The following is a 14,835-nucleotide window of genomic DNA, read 5'->3' on the forward strand; positions in this document are numbered from 1 at the left end:
GCCGCCCTCAAACGGTGCAACACCTGGTCCCGCACCTTCGGTTTTACAACCACCGTGCGCCCGCGTGAGCCCCAGAGTCTAATACCCAGTTCGCGCCGGGCAGCGCACCACTCCCAACGCAATTGGAGTATTTCTCCCGATCGCCGTGCCGCGTTTCGTGCTCTCGACCACAGAGTCGAGAAGTCCCCTCCGTCCCTGGCGAATTCCCCCTCCAGCGAGCCGGAGAGGTACGTCGCCAGGTCCTGATCGGTGGGTGACCTACCGATCTTCCTGGCTACCGCCTCACACAGAGATTCTCTGGCCAGCCCACTGATCATCGGATCAGGCGCCGTCAGTAGACGGAACGCGTGCCCGATGACCAGTGCGTCGGCCAGGTCCGCAAGCGGAAGCAGTCCACAGCCCCCCCTTTTGGGAGGGCGGTAGACTACCTCCGCACTGGCTCTCTGAGAAGGAACTGTCCTGGCGGGACCAGGTGACCCTGCCACTTTCTCGATGGGGGGGAGGGAGAGGACTGCTGGTGTAAGCCTCGCCCTCTTCTGTGTCCTCTCCACTCCCCCCGCGAGGGGCCTCGAGGTCATGATAGGCCCCCCGCTGGCAGTGGTCGTGACGGTGGTCGTGGTCAGAGTGGCTGAGGCCACGCAGGAGACCGCACAGCAGCCCTTCATTCCCCCCTGCTGCCCACAGGTGACAGGTGGGGATGATCAAGGGGGGGGGAGTAACTCGTGCTGATGGTAGGAGAAGGGCTGCTAGTTGCTGCGGCTAGATACTCGGGTGGGAGCGATGATGCCCGAGACATCGACCGCAGCATTCTCCTTTCTGGGCGGTCTCCTGGCGATGTTACAATGACCACCGCCGTGCCCGCCGTGACGGCGGCATAGTAGTATATATTTAATGTTCCCTTACGGGTTACATAGGGATCCCGTTCCCTTTACATTTTCTTTCTTTTCGCTTTCACTCACTCATTCTTCCTTTCACTCCTGCCTCCTCCTTTCCCACCCTCTCATTGATACTTTCCGTCCTGTATTTCTTTTCTCTCCCGGTCTAATTTTTTCATCCACTCTTCTCCTCTCCCGTCCTCAGCCAGTATTTCCTTCACCTTCTCTTGAATTCCTACTTTCAACCCTTGATCTCTCGAGCACCTTTCCAACACGTGTTCCCACGTCTCTTCTTCGTACCCGCACCTTCTGCACCGTCTCTCCTCCTCTTCCCCCCAGTACCTTCCCCCCCTCATTTCATTCCCCAGCCTGTATCTTGCTATCCTCGTCCATTTTTCTTCTTTTGATCCTTTTTCTAGGTATTCGGGCCTTTCCTTTGTCCTTATTTCTTTATACCATATATTATACCTAGACTCCATTACCCTCTTCCAGTTTTCCTCTTCCTCTTTCTCTTTCTCTCTTTTCTCTATCCTTCCCCACTCTTCTTCCCCCCCTTCCTTATCTCCCTCCTCTAACATTCTTCTATTCCCCCTTTCCTCTATATATTTCTTCCTCCCTATCTCCCATTTTGACATCTTCTTTCCTCCTATAGCTCTCTCTTCTATCTCCTTTAGACATTGTCTGGCCCATTCGCTTCCTTTTCCAGCTCTCAACCTTTCTTCAAACTTCCATGCCCTCTTCGCGCCCCTCACTCTCATTTTCTCTCTTTTCGTCTCTTCCCTTACCATATACCCTGGTGTTGTCCACTCTACCCCTAGCACCCATCTTATATACCTTTCCTGCATCCTCTCCATCTCCATTCTTTCCTCCCATCCCCAGATCTCCACACCGTATGCCATCACTGGCCATATCAGTGCGTCGAAAAACCATTCTCTTCTCTTGTATTTGTTTTTAAAATATCTTTTCCCTATCCCCCACACACTTTTCATCACTCCTCCACCTTTCCTTGTTCTGTCCTCTATCTGTCTTTCTTGTCCCCCATTTTTCCTGAATACGTACCCGAGATATTTTATCTCGTCTACTTCTTCTACCGTTCCATCCCCCCATCTCCACGTCTTTTTCTCTTGCCTTCTTCTTTCGAATCTTATTATCTTCGTTTTTTCTCTGTTTACTTCTAGTCCTTTCTCCTTTATATAGCTTCTGAATTCCTCTATCATTAATTTCATCCCGCTCTCCTCTTTCGCCAGCAGCACGAGGTCATCCGCGTATTGTAAAGTGTATAGCATTCTTCCCCTAATCTCCACCCCACCTTTCCCCCTCTTCCTCATTCTTTCCTCTAGGTCGGCCATAAGAAGTATAAAAAGCTTCGCGCTTAGCGGACATCCTTGCCTTACCCCTCTTCCTACCCAGAACTTGTCTCCTATTTCGCCTCCTACTTTCACCTTAGATGTTGTCTCTCTATACACTTCTTCTATTCTTTCCCTAATTCCTTCACTCACACCTCTCTCCTCTAATGCTTTCCACAATATTCTCCTATTCACGCTGTCAAATGCTGCCTTCAGGTCTACAAAGCATCCTATTAACCTTCCCTTTTTCTTCGCCAGTTCCCTGTTTACTATATAATTCACTACATATATATTGTCTATCGTCCCTTTCTCCTTTCTAAATCCTGTCTGGTTCTCTGGCACCATCCTCTTCTCTTTTACTTCTCTCTCCAGCCTCTCCTCTAATATAATTGTATATATCTTGTACAACGTATTCAGTAGCGTTACCCCTCTATAGCATTCGACTGACTTTCCATCCCCCTTCTTTTTTATCGGCACCACGACACCTACTTTCCACTCTTCAGGCCATCCTTCTCCATTCCATACCCTATTGCATATTTTCCACACTTCATTCCTTATATATTCTCCTCCATATTTCCAAATCTCATTTCCCATCTCATCCTCCCCTGCTGCTTTCCCATCTTTCAATCCTTTTATTGCTTTTTCTATCTCATCTCTTCCTATCTCTTCATTGCTTTTCTCGCTTCTTTTCCTCCTGCCTCCCCCCTCTATCTTGTTTTCTACTCCTCCTAGTAGCCCCATAAAATACTCCTTCCATTTTTCCATTTCTATCTCTTTCGTTTGTGCTTTTCCTTTTCCACCTCCCATCTTTCTTAGAAAATCCCATACCTTTCCTTCTGTCTTCGCTTTCCCTGCTTCCGTTAGTATCTTTTCTCTCTCCTGCTCTTTTTTCTCTTCACACAGTTTTTTGTATTTGTTTTTCATTCTTCTATATCCCTCTTCTTCTTCTTTCCCTTCTTTCCATTTCCTTAATGCCCTTCTTAGTTCCTTCTTTCTTTCTATGCATTCCTTATCCCACCATCCTCTCCTTTTCGACTCTTTCATGCCTTCAGTACTCCTTATTTCTTCTATTACACTCTTGATCTTTCTTTCTAGTTCTCCTAGTCTTTCCCCTATCTCTTCCCCTGTTACTTCTATTTCCTCTGTTAACCTTCTAAATTTTTCTTTTCCCTCTCTTCCCCATTCTACTCTTTGCGCTCCTTTCTTATCCTTCTTTCTTATCTCCCTTTCCTTTTCCTTTTGTCCTTTCTTCATTGTTAACACTACCGGTAGGTAATCGGATTCTACCCTTTCCTCTATCACCATGTTCTCTATCCCTTCTCTTGTTCTTTTGTCTCCTATCACGTAATCTATTACCGTCCTTCCTCTCTGTCCTATATATGTGTACTCTCCTCTCTCGTCTCCTTCTATCCCTCCATTCATTATTTCTAAACCTAATTCTCCTAGCGTTCTGATTAGCTTCCTCCCTTCTCCATTTACTTTCTTGTCTTTTGACTCCCTGCAGCCTTCCCCCTCATCTTCTTCCTGCCTTACTTCTCCTCCTTCCCTGCCTGTCCTCGCGTTAAAATCTCCTCCTACAATTAGTCTTTCGCCCCTTCCTGTATCCCACCAGTCCCTCAGTACTTTCATCTTCCGTTCAATGTCTTTGTTTACATATACCCCTAGTATCTTCCATTCTTCTTCTCCTATCCTTACACTTCCTTCTATTATTCCTTCTATATCCTTTGACTCTCCCTCGCTCTTCTTTTCGCATGTAATTTCTTTTCTCATTCCTAGCACCATTCCCCCTTTTGTGTGTGTGTGTGCTCTCCCTATTTTACTATCCCTAACTGCCCATTGCTTTTTCCAAACATACCCCTGTGGTAATCTTCTTTCCACTTTTTCCCACATCTTTTCTTCCACCCATGTCTCCAGCAGCACCATTACATCCCATCGCTCTAGGTCCTTCCAGAATCCTTCATCTTTCCCTTTCATTCCTGCTATGTTCCAGAAGCCGATTTTCAGTTTTTTACTTTCCCTTCCCTTCCCCTTCTTCCCTCCCTCTGTCTTTAGCTCCTCTTTATCCCTTTTCCTTACTTCTCTCTCCCCTTCTCTCCCGCTCCCCACTCGTTTCCCTCGCTGTCCTTCAATGTCTTCTCCTTCTCATCCCATCTCCACATCTTTCCTTCTATCCAAATCTTCATATACCCCATTCTGACCCTTTTCCCTTTCCCTCTCTCTTTCTCCATTATCTGCCTCAGCCTCCATTGTATGCTTCTTTCTTCCCATGTGAGATCATCCTCTATCCTTTCCCGTCTTCCTGCTAATTTTTTCTTTTCTCTCATTACTCTTCTTTTCTGTTCCGTTGTCGCCATCTTTACCACTGCCCATTCTCCTTTTCCTATTCCCTTTTTGCCTCTTTTCTTAACTTCTTCAACCTCGAGTTTTTGTCCTATTACTTCTAATAACTTTCGCACTTCCTCCTGTCCGTCTCCTCCATCTTTTATCTCCAACCCTTTAATTACTATGTTCTTTCTCCTTGTCTCTCTTTCCTTTCTTTCCCAATTCATTTCTATTTCTTTCAGTCTTCTTTCGATCTCTCCTCTTTCCCTTTCTCCTTGATCACTTCCTCTTTTCCTTTCTATTTCTTCCAACTTTTTGTCTATCTTGTCCTCTATTTTCCCTTCTAACTCTATCTTTTTCACTCTCGCTTCTAACTCTTGCACTGATTTTCTGTCTCTCTCCCTTTCCTTCTCCCACTCTTCTTTCATATCTTTCATCTTCCTCATTACTTCCGTCATCTCTTTCCATCCCTCTGCTATTTCGCTCATCTGTTTTATTGTTCCCATTAATGCCCCCTTTATTTCCTCTCTTATTATCTCCCTGATGTCTCCGTGCTCCCCTCTCCTTTCTTGCTCCCCTCTCCTTTCTTGTTGTTCCTCTCCTTTTCCATCCTCCGGCGATCTGTCTGTTTTTCTGCTTTTTCTAAAAGGGTCTTTTTCCTTTTCTTCTCTTTCCTCATTCTCTCTCTCTTTTCTTTTCTTGTCTAACCACTTCCCTAATCCCTCCACTTTGGATAGACTGTTGCACCTTGCTCTTTCTCTATTTCTTATCTTCATTAACTTTCTTGCCGTCTCTCTTTCCTGTTCTTTCTCTTCTTGTTTATTCATTTCCTTTCCTATCCTCTCGTCTTCCTTCTTTACCTACGTTGCAGTTGTCTGCCTTTGCGCTTCTTTCTTTTCCCGCACGTGGCGCTCTCCCTTCTGCTTTCGCTTCTCCTGCTCTCTTTCTACTGTGCGCCTAACCTCACTTTCTTGACTTATCCTTTTTCTTTTGTCCTTTTACCCTTTCTTGCACTCTTTTCTTCCTCTAACTTCTCCTCCGATCTCCCTCTACCCCTGATCTCACTCACTCTACCTCCACTTTATTTTCACTCGCTCTCTCACCACTTTCTCAGCTGCTCTAAATTTCCACCTTATCTCTTTCTAACCGGAAACGGAACTCCGTGACGGCGGCATAAGTTGTTGATGCCGCCGTGCTTATCACCGAGGTGAATACCCGTGTGGTAAATTGGGGTTGGTTTGGGTTAGATGTCGTTGTGGGGGGGGGTGCCCCCCCCCCCATCTAACCCAACCGTCCTCGGTGACGTATTAGCGCCGGGCTTCGGAGCCGCCTTCCTCTTGGTGTTGGTGAGGGCTGCGGCGCGCTTCCTGATGTCTCCGAGCTTGATCGGCACGCTGGCTCCCCTCCTGTTCCTCAGCGCGCTCCTCGTGACCGGTCCCCTTGGGCTGGTGGGCGGGGACCTGGTCTTGGCGGAGACGGTCGACCCCCTCGTCCTCCTTGCCACGCCACCAGTAACGTTGGTGGCGCGCTTGTCGGGGTCGACTTGCGTACCGATGAGCCCGGGCTGGAACGTTGGGCGGCTCCGGACCCGGTCGTGATGCGTTTGGCGGGCGCATTCCTTGTCCCTGGTGGTGTTGGTGCCAGGTCAGCCTCGCTGCTTCGCCGTGACAGGCTGCTCCTTGTCGCTGTTGTTGCTGCTGCTGGTGGGGGCGTTGCCGACTTCCTCGTGGCGGTCTTGGATGTCGCCACCACTGTCTGCACCCTCCCCGATGCTCTGGGTGGTGGTGGTGTCGAAGATTTCCTCCCTGCAATCACTGCTGTTGATGCTCCTGCAGGGGTGCTTCGGGAGGGTGCAGGCAGTGGTGATAATGATTTTCGTGGCCCCCCAGGGGCGGCTCCTGCCGCTGCAGCTGCTGTCTTCGTCCTGGGGGCGGCCGGAAGGGGCGGCGGCGTCAGTGACTTCCGAAGGGGAGCCACCAGCGCCGCCGTGACCTTCGGCCTGGCCCCGGGAATGCCGATGGTGGTGGTGGCGTGGTGGATGACCTGGGGGTGGGTCGCAGGGCCGCCACGGACGTCTTCGCCCTCGTCGTCAGCGTCGTCCTCGTAGATTTCCCCGCTGTCGTCCCCGTCGCAGCTGCAGACGTGCCAAAAGGCAGTCTGCTCTGCAGCGTAGACGTGCGGGTCATCGCCGAGGTCGTCGTCGTTGTTGTGGTGACCACGCTGATGGTCTGCGTGGTCGCGGGGCCCGAGGTTGGTGGTGCGGCCCCGCCGGAGGTCCTGGTTTGTTGTGCCGTCGTCGCCTGTCGCTGGCCACTCGCAGTCGTCGTTGTTGCTGTCATCGTCGTCGTCGTCGTTACTGTCATCGTCGTTGTTGTCGTCGTCGTCATCGTTGTCGTGGCCGTTGTTGTTGTAGCAACCCCTCCAGCTCCCGCGTCAGCGGTGAACCTTAAAATTGACTCGGGCCTCCCTCGGCCCGAGGAATTAGTGCCAGTCGCAGAGGAGGAGGACCGGGCACCGGTTGTCCGGTTGCTGGCAGAACCGGTAATTATTCTGTCGGTCCCACTCCGACCTGGCCCACCCGAACTCGCGTGTGCAGCGGCGTAGTGAGTCTTCACGGCTTTTAGGGCATATCTGCCCGTGCCAGGCTCACCACACTCGCCGCACCGGTGGACAATAGTGTGTCCGGGGTGGTACTTTTTGGCATGCTTTGCCAGGTCGGAATGGGACTTATACGCCCCACCGAGCTTCATGCCCGTTTTGCCGTAGCATTCCGGGCATCGGAATTCCTCCGGGAAGGGGAAATCAATATAAATTGTGACGGGGCTACTAGTTTGCCCTGCCATTTTTGGGACGACCTGTACGGGGTTGGCTCCGAGCGTAGGGGGATGAATAAATAAATAAATAGACAAATAAGCAAATGAATAAATAAATAAGTGACTGAATAAAAGATAAGGTCTAGTTAGAATCGCATGCGCTTAGTCAAGTGTTTTTAAAATGGTTAATAATAAATAGTGGATCGACGGTAAGACTAGGTATAAATGAGTTAATAAATAAATAAATCAATAATTAAGTAAATAAATAAAAGCTAGTCAGCGTCGATGTGCCAGTATAAAATTAGAGTTATTATAGAATAGGGTAAGACGTAGCGTAGTATGCGAAATAACTTAATAATAAAATGAGTAGATAAATAAATGAGTAGATAAAAACAGGTGGAGGTAAAACTGTAAAATAAAATATGATAAAGTGAGTTAAATAAGATAGGATGAAGTAGAACAATATAAGATAAAATAAGATCGGGGAGCAGCTAGCAGCAATGGAATATGTGCAGCACGAATAAATAGCATTAACTAAATGACTACGTCAGCGGATAGGTACATAAAATTTGGTATCGTCGAGCTAAAATGAACTAGAGTAAAATAAATTAAGATAGAACAAAATAAAATAAAATAGTATAGATCAGGTACGTGAGAGAGCGGTATAAAAAAGTCGATAGAACTGTATTAGAATAAGTTATATTGTATAAATGACTAGCCTATGTCAGGTACGTTTGTTAAAAGTGGTAAAAAAATAGGATAAAATTATGTAGAGTATGGTGGAAGAATAGATAAAATGAAGTAAGGTAAGTTAAAGTAAGGTAAAATAAAGTGAGTAGTGTAGCGTAAGAAAGGGTGAAGATAAATAAAATAAAATATGTAGTATGTAGTAAAGTAGTATAAGATAGAGTGAGGTAAGATAGGTGAAGTAAAATGTAGTAGAGTGAAGTGAAGTAAAATGAGTAAAATGTAATAAGGTAAAATCGAGTAGAGTAGTGTAAAATAAAGGAATCGATAAAATGTAACAGGGTAAGGTGAGAGTCAGAATTGCTTAGAATAGGCTAGTTAAAGTTGGTTAAGAGATGTCGTAAAATGGTATAGATAGTGGACGAGTCAACAGAGTAAATTAAAGTAGAGTAAATGGATAGCTTAATAAATTAAAATATATATTGCACTGAGGTTCGTGCCTGCTAGCTGCGTAAAATAAGTTAAGTAAGTGGCCGAAACAGGAAAGTGAAAAATTAAAGAGATAGAACGAGAGAAGTATGAAACGGGTAGATAGAAAGGGAGCGGATGACAGATGGAGGTTAGAAAGGGAGAGAAGATAACAGCGATAGTAGGACTCTACCTCGGACAGAGTAGAGCCTGTCCATGGGGGACGCCTAGCGGGCGGTCGAGAAACTCTTTCGAGCTTCTTGTGCAAGGACCCACCGCTAGAGGGCTGCACCGATACTTGGCGGTACTCAGAAAATTTCCTTAGCACGGGGCTAAGGAATATCTGAGGCCTACACGGATCGGTGACTGATAGGAAATCAGGACCGAATTAATTTAATCGAACGAGTCCGATTAAACAATTCGGCTGGTCTTGGCTCAGGTTCGATATTCCTGGCTGTTTGGAACTATAGCGAAAGGAAAGAGGTATAGGGTGCGATAGAGACAGGTAGAGAATAATAGTGGACTGTATGAAATAATAAATAATGTATTAAGAACAAAGCGGAACGTATACAAGACAGCGGTGAAGTGCAGAGGTACAAGAAAGCGGAGAATATAAAGCAGTCGGAGATGTAACGCGCAAATCGTGAAGCGCACGATTTGGGAGAGTGAAGTGTCGTGGAGCGCACGAATAAACGAATGTATAGCGAGACTGTGATCGAGCGATCGAGCGTGTCTAAAAACCCTGTTTCGCGGTTATCGCGGGTTATTTATACTGTGCGTGGCCACCGGCGTCGGAAGGAATAAGGAGTGGGGTTTTTGAAAATGACAAAGGATTTGGCAGTGTCGAACGTTAGCTAGCGCACGAGGGCAATGCCCTAACGGCCGCTACTGCACAGGAAACAAGGACGGTGGGTGACGGATTTGATATTTTGGAATATGGGAACGGTGGCTCACGCGACAAGTAAACGTTTAGACGTAAACAGGAAGTTTACGTCTGAGTGCGTTCACCCGGTCTCGGCTCCGAGCTCGATCAGCTGGCTATTGTCAACGCCGAGACACGGTCGCACCGAGGCCGCTCGTCTGCGGATTAGGTCGCAAAAACTGTATGGCACGAGAAATGATGTTTGCGTTACCGAGATTCTCGGTAACGCCTGCAGCGATTTCGAACATTCCGCCCGCCTTCGACAATCGTCGAACGAAATGAACGCGCGCGGGCGAGCGGGATGCTAATGAACGTTAGTGAATGACCGAATGACGCGATGAAATGCAGGGCGGTGAGCTTACATACTACGTTGTCGGAAGGATATTGTCTGCGAGGAGACCGTCGTTTACGCGTCTGCCGCGCGATGCAGGGGAACGAGCTTTGTCACCGGTCGCTGGCACTTGCTGGTCGGTATCGTCATGGTGGCGACGCGGACGTGTCCGTCGGCTCCTGGTGGTCCTTGACGATGCGCGCCAGCGGCCATCTGGACGGGGGCGTAAGCTCCGATCTGTCGACGACGAGGTCCCTGACCCTGAGGGGTGTCGCCAGAGGTGTGCCTGCGTCGCTGGCGCCGCCCGCCATCGGATGCACCGGAGTCGTTGGGAGATGCGGCGCTCGTCGGAGGTGTGCTGCTCCTTGGCCCCTCTGGGTTGGTAAGCCAGCTAGGTCCGAGCCACCAGAGCGGATGGCTGGGCAGCTGGGATGCTAACGTGCCGTGTACGGCGCAATCCGCCGGGATGTCCGGTGTCCCGGCGTGGTGGAGGTGACCGGCGGGCTGCACGGTCTGGACCTCGGACGCTGGAGTGGCCAGATCGTTGAAGGTGCAGGTGTGGCTGGTTGCCGTGGGAGTCGAGGGCCCAGGACTTGTCATCGGGCCTGACAGGATCCACCCGAAGATGGTCTCCTGCGCGATCGGACCTCGATGCCCTCCGCTGCTGATGCCCGCCAGCAGGACCTGCGGGTACACGTCCGCTCCCAGGAGTAGGTCGATGGGGGTGGATGACGTGAAGGACGGATCTGCGAGAGTGAGGCCCGAGATATGCGGCCAGGTTGGAGCGAAGGTCCGGCAGCGCGGCCGGTATGACGTCAACCGGGGGAGGATCAGCGCTTCCACTGCGCAGGAGAGGTCCGCTTGGTGTCTTGAGGCGACGTCCATATAGGCTCTCCCTCTTGCGGTCGACGTGGCCTTGGCACCGGCACCCACCACCACCTGTGAGCATGGCTTCCGGTGGAGTCGTAGCTGCTGTACCAGCGACTCGCTGACCAGCGACACCTCGGAGCAGGGGTCGATCAGCGCCCTGGCGACGACGGTCTGGCCTGCTGACCGAACGGACACGAGGGTAGTGGCGAGGAGCACCGACAGCGGTTCCTCAGAGTGTTCCGAGCCGTTGACGACGTGCATGGAGTTGACTGGCGGAGGGCGGCTGCCCTTCGCGAGAGCGTCGTGGAGCATGGTATGGTGCCTCTCCGTGCACCGCTGGCAGGTCTTGCTGGATCGGCAGGCTGCGACGGCGTGTTGTCCCAGGCAGTTGTGGCACAGATGGTTGGAGGTCACGACCCGGAGGCGGTCCAGCGGCGTCCTACTTCTGAAAGCGTCACAAAAACACAAGAGGTGCGTACCTCGGCAGAGTCCGCACCGTGACTTTGTGGAGGGCTGGTCGGTGGCGACGTGGACGGCTTCGACTCCCTTCGCTGGGGGTTGCCGAATGGGCACGAGGTGTCCATGCCGACTCTCGTAGGCCTCCAGGGTGCGGATCGTCGTCTCCAGGAAATCTAGCAGCTCGGAGAGCGTGGGTGGATCAGTGCTGATGCCCAACGATGTCTCCCAGTGCTTCAAGGTCTCTGCGTCCAGGCGCCGCGCGACGTGTTGGACCATCCAGTAGGCCGTGTCGTCGACGGAAATGTCAAGGCCATTCAGCACCGATGCCACGTTACAGCTGGTGTCGAGGAGTTGCTTCAGTCCTCCGGCGGTGTGCGTGGTGCAGGCTGGCGTCCCGCAGAGGATGTCGAATTGGGCATCGACAAGGAGCCGGCGGTTCTCGTATCTGTGCGCCAGTAGCTCCCATGCCCGGTGAAAATTATCAGCTGACATCGGGATGCGACGGATCAGCGACGCGGCTTCTCCGGTGAGGCTGGCGGACAGGTAGTGGAATTTCTCGGCGTCACTCCACGACGGGTCGTCAAGGACCAGTGACGAAAAGAGGTCCTTGTACCGCGTCCACTCGCTGTACTGACCCGAGAAGGCCGGTAAGTCGATGCGCGGGAGCGAGGACCGGGCCCTGGGTCCGGACGCTGCAGGAGGCGGGATGTTCGGCGATGCAGGGGTCGACGTGGGTGCGAGGCGCGCCAGTGCGTCGAGTAGCTGCCCCTTCTGCAGCGAGTAGGCCTGTTCGCCTTCCGTGAAGATGTCCAGGGTGAAGTAATCGCTCTGTTGGTCCTCAGGGGTGGCCGTTGATCGAATTCGGTCGTCTTGCTCCTCGAACTGCTGCCATCTTTTCTCCAGGGTGGCCAGAGCGCTCTGGAGGAGTCCGATGGTGAGGTTCGCCTTTCCCTGCTTCTGCAGGTTGTCGCCGGTGCGAGCCATGCGCCCGAAGAACACGTGTTGATTCGCGACGAGTGCGTCCATGACGTTAGAGTGATAAGGTGAGAGAATGAGTTTGGGAATTTATAGGAGATGGTGCGTAAAGGTATCCGGCTCGAAGGACCAATGTTTGGAACTATAGCGAAAGGAAAGAGGTATAGGGTGTGTAAGGATGTCGAGGATCTTATAATGCAATTTCATAAACACGTTTATTCAGAAAAAGACAGAGACTATAGGTTACCCTCGTGCGCGCTACGACAACGTTGGCTTCTTCTCCGCTCTACACTTTTAACGGTTTTTGCCGTGTAGGCGGTTACATCCCACAAGCCAATCGGGTGTCTTAATTGTAAAGTACGCCCTCCGAGAGGCGACAGGATGAGGGAAGCCGACTAGTTTATTTGGGTACCCTCGCCCCGAATCCTCGTCGCCAACCTAGGGTCCTTAACGTTATGCATTTGGTCCGCAGATGTCTTACGGTACGTCAACGGCTATTGAGACCTTTACCTAAAATACGAAGTCACTAATAAATCATCATAAAACATAAAGTTCCGCTAAATCTCAAAAATAGCCTGAAGTCACGTCCGCACCGTAATCATAAACTGCGCCCTTGGCCGGCCTATGGTACCCTGCTGCGGCCCGCATGGGCCGCAGTCGCTCGAATTCTTTACAGGTGCGATAGAGACAGGTAGAGAATAATAGTGGACTGTATGAAATAATAAATAATGTATTAAGAACAAAGCGGAACGTATACAAGACAGCGGTGAAGTGCAGAGGTACAAGAAAGCGAAGAATATAAAGCAGTCGGAGATGTAACGCGCAAATCGTGAAGCGCACGATTTGGGAGAGTGAAGTGTCGTGGAGCGCACGAATAAACGAATGTATAGCGAGACTGTGATCGAGCGATCGAGCGTGTCCAAAGACCCTGTTTCGCGGTTATCGCCGGTTATTTATACTGTGCGTGGCCACCGGCGTCGGAAGGAATAAGGAGTGGGGTTTTTGAAAATGACAAAGGATTTGGCAGTGTCGAACGTTAGGAAACAAGGACGGTGGGTGACGGATTTGATATTTTGGAATATGGGAACGGTGGCTCACGCGACAAGTAAACGTTTAGACGTAAACACGAAGTTTACGTCTGAGTGCGTTCACCCGGTCTCGGCGCCGAGCTCGATCAGCTGGCTATTGTCACGCCGAGACACGGTCGCACCGAGGCCGCTCGTCTGCGGATTAGGTCGCAAAAACTGTATGGCACGAGAAATGATGTTTTCGTTACCGAGATTCTCGGTAACGCCTGCAGAGATTTCGAACACTGGCTTATTCCGAAACGGAGTACAAGTTCGACGAAGTAAGAAACGCTCCGACGTGCCGGTATTCAACGAGATGTTAAATATTAGTTTATTAAACTGTCGGCACAGGCTTGCGCCCCAATTTCGCAATAAATAAAATCTGTTAACTCGGGAACCGAGTTAAACAACCAGCGAGCTGATTGTTTAAACAGCCGTCGAGTTAATTGATTAATTTAATTGCGAAATTCGTCGAATCGTTTCCACCTGTCACTTATGTAATCCGGATCGAAATTTCCAGAAATTTCGTTCCGAGCGACCGGGAAGGAGCCGTTAATTGTTTGTGTTTCGCTCTGTTCGACGGTTAGCACAGGTGCTAATCGTCGGCAGAACAAAGACACACAACAACGAACGGAAAGGGGAGGTCAACGGGGTTTACCGTGTATTTGAAAACGGGCACTTGGACAAAGAGAGTCCAAATGACACCGTTACAAGTACACGGGGGAATAGACAGAAATTAAATTAAAGAGATGGAGAGAGAGGGTTTCGACCACTTACCCCGCTCGGGTTCCCCGCACAGGTGGTCGTAGTTCCCGGAGGTCCGGGGATCGGTGGAGGCGCTTGGTCTTCGGTGGTCCTCCTCGTCGGCGGCTGGTCGCGCCCCGATCGCTCCTCGGCTCTGGAGTAATCCTTTTAAACAAAAGTGCACTTAGCTCTCACTCCACTTGGCGTATTAACTCGCGTTTTGGGGTCGCGGTACCCGTCGGACTTCGCGCCAAACGAAAATTTCAAAATTTTTGTTCGATTCGGGGAGTCGAGAATATCTCCTCGATTTCCGGAAGTTTGACGGGCTGTGGAAAGCAGATATTATATGCTTTTAATAGGCTAATTGGGCCAATCTACACGGCACTGCAATGCGTAGCCGACCCGTGACCGAGGGGGAGCAAGCCCCGACCGCTCCGTCAAATTCCAAAAATCGAGTTAATATTCTGACTCCCCGATGGGGAGTGTATCAGATATTAAGCTGATAAGAACAGATAAAAGGCGTTTATTTTTCAAGCAATGGTCCCCCCGGTTACATATGCTCCCGGGGCGGTACAATGTACTCGCCTTTTGGCGAGGGCTTATATGGGGGTGCACATTGAGCACCCCGCTACAAATAAAATTAAGGGTTTGGTGGTGGGGTGTGCGGTGTGGGGGCGTCGGGCCCCCTGCGCGGCTAATAAATACAATAAATAAGCGCATCACACGCACACACATACACACACACGTCATAATAAATAAAATAAAATCATTCCGGTCCCATAAAGGGACCTGGTCGGATAACTTAAAATTAAAATTAAAATTAAAATTGTCAACATTATTGTTCAGGATTCAAGCGTTGGAATTCGGCGGCTATTGTCTTGGCGGGCGACCGCTGTTTCATACGGTTTTTGTCTCGTATGTCAACACGCGGCAAGAACGCGTGTCGCTCTCATTGG

The 14,835-nt window shown here is 50.2% G+C and overlaps 1 pseudogene; it reads right to left on the minus strand.

Annotated features, from left to right (window-relative positions):
* Positions 1 to 14,238: 14,238 nt before the first annotated feature.
* LOC143361146 (U2 spliceosomal RNA) lies at positions 14,239 to 14,418 on the minus strand (annotated as a pseudogene).
* Between the last annotated feature and the right edge of the window lie 417 nt (positions 14,419 to 14,835).

Source organism: Halictus rubicundus, chromosome 14 (assembly GCF_050948215.1).
Source record: "Halictus rubicundus isolate RS-2024b chromosome 14, iyHalRubi1_principal, whole genome shotgun sequence".
Lineage (NCBI taxonomy): Eukaryota > Metazoa > Arthropoda > Insecta > Hymenoptera > Halictidae > Halictus > Halictus rubicundus.